Raw genomic sequence first — 7,543 nt, 5'->3', positions numbered from 1 at the left:
AAGACGATTAAGAAATATCACAGCAAGGGCTGGCCAATTGCTCAACTGGTTAGAGCACAGCCTTGTAACACCAAGGCCAAGGGTTCAGATCCATATACCAGCCAGCCACCAAAAAAAAAAATCACAGCTAAGAAAACAACACGAAACAAAAATTTTAACAGACCCCTCTCAGAGAATAATAAGGCAGAAAAAGATGTTTAAAAACAGATATTGAGTACTTTAACAAGTCAATAAGCTCAAGGTAGTAGATAGAATTCTACAACTGACAGAAAATATACATTTTTGGGAAATCACACACAAAACAATTACAGGAACAGACTAAGTACTGGATCATAAAAGAAACTCCAATAACTCTCAAAGAATCAATATCACACAGAGTGTGTGAGGCACCCAGGTATGCCTGGCTACACCCTGTCCTGCTGTAGCCATTGCTAGTCTGGGACTTTCTACACGCGAGGGAAAAACATCACCGTATTAAGGTCACCCTTTGCTTCATTGTAAAAGCTGGAAGTATTCCAATATAAAAGAAGCAGCCCCACTGTGTTCGGGGCTCAGCCCTTGTGACATGAGTCTGCTGAGCTGGTGCTGGCACCAGTAAACTCTGCTTCCTGCTTCAAGCCTCAGTGTCCTGCCTCTCCTTGAGAGTTTGCTGTAACACACTGTAACATGTGTTCTTGGAACATAGTGCAATAAAATCCAAGAATTATGAATTAAAAATAAAAAGAAAACTTAAAAAACCCCATGTGTTTAGAAATAAATTAATATCAGTACAAAGCTCAAGATTTAAATAAGAAATTAAGAAATACAGTATTCACAATTGAATAAAAATTATAACTCTAGATATCAAACTTGAGAGTTGCAACTAAAGCAGATCTTAGAAAGCTATTTGTAACTTAGAATAATTCACCAGAAAACAAGAAAAGTTAAATAGTAAGTTAAGCACAATATCCAAGAAGTTGGAAAAAGAACTACATAGCAAATGCAAAGAAACAAGAAATAGAAAAACTAGAGGAATCTATTAATGAAAATAGAACTATTCCCACCAAACAAAATGAAACAATACACAATACAAAACAAAAACACCATATAAAGATTAACGAAATTAAAACCTAGTTCCTGGAAAACATTAATAAAATACACTGCAAAAACAGAAGAAAAAAATAAATGACACAAATAAATCACAGAACTAAAAAAAGCAAAAACGCAGACAAACATTTGAAATAAAATTATGGATACCATATCAATATGAACTGTATTGGTGTATTTAAAACTCTATATGATGTGAATATATTTCTCAAAAAATTTAAAATTCTATATTTAGTGCGAGAACAAATGTAAAACTGCAACAGACTAGTAATTATTAAAAAACAAAAACTGAGGTGATAGCCAAGAATATTCCCTTTTATAAAAAAGCTGGTGCTAATTTCACATTTGACTTCTATAAGATTTTAAGTTATAATGAATTTTTATTCTATATACGTTGTTCTAGAACATGGAAAAAGGCTTTTCATCTAATTTTTTGAGTCTGGTATAATCCTGATTCTGATACCAAAAACAGATAAAGACAAATCAAGAAAAGACATTCTTGTGGCAGAGTAGAAAGAGCAAGGGCTAAAGGATCAGAATTAGGTTCAGATCCTTGCTGAGGCACTTACCTCTTATTCCTAGGACCAATTACAAAAACTCTACGCACTGTGGATTTCTTATTTGTAAAATGGAATTGCTACCTTAAAAGTGGATGTTAAAAATTCTTGGGACACAGGGGTCCAAATAATGTTAGAGGAAAAAGAAAACTAAGATTTTGTTTCCATGAGTTACTTATGTTGAGATTGTAAATTAGTCCTTAAATTGGTGACAAAGCACTCTTTTATTCTCAATCTTGTCTACATTGAAAATTGAGACTTGAAAAGAAGCAAAGTTTCCCCCAGGTGGCATGAAAAAAACCACAAAGCCCTCCAATGGCAATCATTAGATGAAGGGGCTAACATCATCCTCTCTCGGATTCTCTTCTTTTAGTTACTCATATTGAGGACCCTGGAACATCTACAGGTGCAGAGAAATACCACCACTGGATCAAGTGTTTGTCCCATGGAATGTAAGACACTGAAATTGTGCTGGTCAAGTGTTTAAAATGGTGTGCTTGTCAAGTGTGGGATCAAAACCTTTTCTGTAGTTTCAGTCTGGGAAGATGAAAAAGTTCTGGAGAGGGATGGTGATGATGGTTGCACAATGCAAATGTTCTTAACACTGAATGATACACTTAAAAATGGTTAAAATGGTCAAGTTTGTTATGTGTATTTTAGCACAATTAAAAAAAAAACAAACCCAATCATTGGATTAAAAGACCCTCAAAAAATTGGTTCCCTTATTAATATTCCACCAACAGGCTAAGTTATAGATTTGTTATCCTGACTTTCTGAAACTGGCAGCTATATTTTTCTAGTTAATTTTTTTATGACACTACTATAATCCCATTTATTTAATTAGCTAACATTGATTGAATACAAATTCATGTCGGGCTTGTGATACAAAAGGAACACACTACTCAACTTGTTTTTAAGGACCTCAAAATCTATCACTGGAGACAAGCATCCATATCTCTCTGAATTACAACTGGTTATAAGAGCTACAAGAAAAATACCAGCAGCTAAAATCACCCTTCTATTTTAGTGAGTCCTCAGGAAAACCAACTAATGTCTATAAACTACACTGAATATAATATTATAAATATTGTAGCCATCTCTCAATCTATTGGTCAGTTGTAGCTTCCACCACGTGAGGTCAAAGCCTCATTTTAGTTGACATTTCCACTAATCCTGCATCTAGCTTGCTCTGACTTTATCTGCCTAAACGTTAACAAATGAGTAATCCAGTTTTCCTTAACTTTTTTTTATTGCTTTTTCTTTTGTGGGAGAATGGGGTAAACAACAAAATAAAGCCTGGCAAAAAAAAGCAAACCCTGGAACATTACGTGAAAGAAGCACTTCAAGTTCAACTCTGTCACTGAATCTTCTTCACACCTCCCTTTGCAGATTGGCAGATGGTACTCAGAGAGGTGAGGTGATTTAGTCAGGGTTAGGGTCAGGTCTGCTGAATCCAAGTGCTGTGATCTGTTCATCACATCACAGCTATCTCTTACACTGGTAGAATGTTAAACAATAAGACATTCCCTTAAGGGATCTGAAACAAGGGTTCCCAGGTCTAGTTTCAGACTGTCAGATTTAGATTTACTGCCAGCCTGGCTACTGTCAGGGTGCAGAACACAATTCCCCAAAATATGGTACCTTCACATACTGAGTATTTTAAGCTGAAAGGAATTGAGAAAACAGCAGAAGCAGGAAGGTCTCTTCTGACCTTCTCCTGCTCCCTGTCTCCAGAAGCAAGCTACAGAAACTACAGTTCCCCCCACCCCTTTGTTTTTTTTAGACCATAAAACCTAGCACGGTCACTCTCTGACCTTCTCCCTCCCTTCTCCTTTGCAGACCCTTATGTGACAGGTGTCCTGCCCTATACCCAGAGGGAAGGAATGTCACACTGGGATGCCAAGAAGAATCTGAACAAACAGGCCTTGCTAAGTTCCCCCCAGTTTATTAGATCATACCCTTTTGTCCCCAATCATACTTCTGCATGACGGTCCATAAAAATACAGTTTTCTCTGGGTCTTCATTTCTGAAGGCTCCCATGTCACATAAAATTTTGGTTAAATAAATTTGTTATGCTTTTATCTTGGTAATCTGTTTTTTGTTTTAAGGGTCTCAGCCATGAACCTTGCAAGGGGTGAGGAAAAGATATTACTTTTTCTCCCCCACACTACCTAAAATATCAATCACCCTTGCAGCTTATAAAACAGAATCATGACTAATAGATCTGCAACATAACCAGCGCCACTTTACACAAGCCCAAATACAAAATGGTGCCGCCCACCTCCTCCCCTCCCCTCCCCCTTTCCCTTTAGGAGAAGCCTCCTGACTTAGAAACAACTTTCCGGCTTCTGCATCGGGGCAGTTCTCCACCCAGTTACATCAACCTAATGGCCCCTCCCCCGTACATTTCATACCCCAAAGCTAATATAAACCCATTGTTGGTGCCGTCTACCATTTTCAGGGCAGCCATGGGCCCTGTGCCACTCTGAGCACAGCCCAGATTTCTTTCTTTAATAAAGCTTGAACGGTACCCAGCATCTTGGCTCACTTTCTTTCAATGACTGGGCCACACCAGCTGAGATTCTGAGCCAGTGAAGTTCAGGAATCTCTGTAACAAGGTACTCAAGTGATTCTCACGGGCTGCCAGGTTTGTAAACTACAGACTAACCTCCTGTGCAGTGCAGTAATTTTTTTCCATGGAGATCATGACAGTCAACCATAAAGTTCACAGAAACCAAATTTAAGGCAGCCTGTAAACATGCCCTTCCCAAGACTAATCTAACACGGATACTATCTCTGTCTCCACAACCATGCCTCAGGATTAACTAAGAGGTTTGTTCTGACTGTATAACAGACTAATTTAGAACCTCAATCTCTCTCCTCCTCTCACCCACCCCTCCATGTTATGTCCCTCCCTCCCAAATCTCAAGGGTCATCATTTCCATTACAGTTGCTTCTATTCAGTAGGTATAACAAAAAGTGAACTAGAATTTTAAAAGGAGAGAAGGAAAACAAAGTTAGCGTTTAGGTGAAAAGCAGACCTAAATTTTCATCAGTTTGAAAAACCGAGCAGGCCAGTGTATTTTTAAATCCAAAATATAAGACAGGAATGGTAGCGCTCCTCCTGAGTAGAGCTGAGTCAGCACAAACTGTTCTGCATCATCAGACAAGTTGCTCACTGCAGGAGAACCTCACACTGCCTGGCATTTGCTCTAAGGGCTGCTAGGAGTCATTTCCAAGGCAACCAATGGGCTAGGAAGAAGATAAGTGGGAAGAAAATGTATAAACAGAATGTTTTTTTTAAAATGTAGTTATTTCAATTTCACTAAAAATACATTTTTTTAAAGGGGGGGGTAAAGAGTATTTTACTTGAAGCCAATGAGATTCTCCCCTAATACTAAAAAAAAAAAAAAAAAAAAAAAAATCCAAAGAACCCATCTTTGTTTTCTCTACACAAACACAAACACATACATACACCACACCACACCCCCACTAGCTTTTAGCAACAAATTTAGCCAGCCCTCCATATCCATGGGTTCTGCATCAGCAGATTCAACCAACCATAGATCAAAAATATTTGAAAAAAAATTGCATCTGTACTGAACATGGCCAGACTTCTTCTTGTCATTATTCCCTAAACAATACAGCATAACAACTATTTATATAGCATTTATGTTGTATTAGGTATTATAAGTAATCTAGAGATTGTTTAAAGTATACAGGAAGATGTGTGTAGATTATATGCAAATACTATGCCATTTTATATCAGAGACTTGAGCATCTGAGGATTTTGGATCTACATGAGGTCCTGGAACCAATCCCCTGTGGATACAGAAGAACAACTATATTTAAAATGTTATAATAATCTAGGATCTTACTACACCTGGTTGTGGCATTTCTGTGAAATATTTGAAATAAACAGCCAATCTTTATATTGACTTTCACTGACTTTTGATAAGGTTCAGGACACACTATCCCAAAATATGGCACCTGGACATTTGAGAAGCTTGGCAGAAGGTCACTCTCACCTCCCTCTCTTTCCCTGAAGCAGGTCATAAAACTTAGGAAGGATTTTTATGATCTTCCCCTGAAGCGGGTTATAAGACCCTCATTTGAGAGATGCCCTCTCTATACCCGGAGGAAAGAAACATCCTTATGTCTGAAGACACAGTAACACAGAGAAGAATCTGAAAAAAACAGGTCTTGCTAAGTTCCCCTCAGTTTATTACCATTAGATCACGCCTCCTTCGTCCAATCATACTTCTCCATGACTATCCACTTCTTCATCAAACACAGTATAAGAAATACACGGGTTTACTCATTTTTCTGGGGACTTCATTTCTTTATGAAGGTTCCCACGTCACATAAAACTTACATTAAATGAATGTGTATACTTTTCTCTTGTTAATGTCTTTTGTTTTAGGGTCCTCAGCTGTCAACCAAAAATGGGAAGGAAATATATTTCCTTTCCCCTACACTTTCACAATTTGTTACTCAAGTGGCAGCAATTACTATTTCAAATAACCTAGATGCCCTTCCATTTCTAAATAAAAATCAGAGATGAGGAGATAAGTAATTCTTCTGGCACCAGGCATAACTCAAGTATCCCTGAATGAACATCAGACTAGAACAACTGAAGAGAAAGAACAATTTTTCTGACTCAGCTGAACAGGCAAGCTTGTTTTAAACATGGATTTTCTAGCCCCATAACAATGTTATCTGAAGAAAGGAATCCCAAGTTGCTCATAATTCTATATCAAGGCATCAATGCCTTTTACTTGTCCAAGAAAGCTAATAAGATGTCTCCATTATGGTCTCAGAGTGTTTTCCTATCATCATAAAATATTAGGTGTTGCTAAGTAACAGAGCCTTTCTCCCAAGAAAGAAACTTAATTAAAGTCACTGCCCAGTATTTTAATAGAAAATGTTCAACACATCAGAATAATAACTAAATACAATTTCAGAAGCATTTAGTTACCTGGTATGTTTCTAAATAACAAGGAATAATATGATACAGAGAAAATATTTTAAAACATTTTTCTATATGTTAAATGTAACAATCCCACTTAAAAAAAATCAGGTATGATAAACATCTCTATCTAATTTTTTTCATGCAGTAACTAACTTTTAATTCTCTGAGAGTTAGTATGTGCAGATTTGAGAGGTAAAAATATATGAAAGAAAATCATAACTAATCCAAAGAAAAAGCATATGAAAATCTCAAGTGAATGTCCAGATCAAACACAGAAAATAATGAAAACATGGCAGGCAGCATAAAGAAACTATATTTGACATTACGACAAATAAACAAATTTCCCCTTATAGTAGATATTTTTGTCAGTATATAAACTCAATAATATTATATGAACCTATACATGGAAATTAACAATTGAAACACAAAAATATGGGAACAAAAATTAAATGTAATAATAATAGCTAGCATTTATATACTTAGAATAATGTACTTTATTATAGTTTAACTCACTTAATCTTTTTGAAGACTCTAATAAATAGGTATGATTATCCCCAACTTATTATTATCCTCATCAACTTCAGATGAGGAAACTAAAGTACACAGGATAGATAACTTGCAAGGTAGCTAATACAGGTAGTGAATGGTAAAGCTGGGATTTGCACCCAAAGGGTTTGGCTTTGGGATCCATGGTCTTTAGGTGAAAGTTAGGGCCAGAATTAAATCAAAAGTATTATATACAGAACTCAGAAGAAAAACACAAAGAAGTTAAAAACACAAAGAAGTTCCTTACTTTCTTTCACAAACATACAATCCATAGTAGATACAAGAATGGAAACTTGGGCCGGCCCGGTGGCGCACTGCTATAGTGCGCCGCTTGGGAGCGTGGTGGCGCTCCCGCCGAGGGTTCGGATCCCACATACAGACC

This window comes from Galeopterus variegatus, unplaced genomic scaffold (assembly GCF_000696425.1).
Source record: "Galeopterus variegatus unplaced genomic scaffold, G_variegatus-3.0.2 Scaffold10357, whole genome shotgun sequence".
NCBI classification, from domain to species: domain Eukaryota; kingdom Metazoa; phylum Chordata; class Mammalia; order Dermoptera; family Cynocephalidae; genus Galeopterus; species Galeopterus variegatus.
This window is presented reverse-complemented; position numbering follows the sequence as displayed.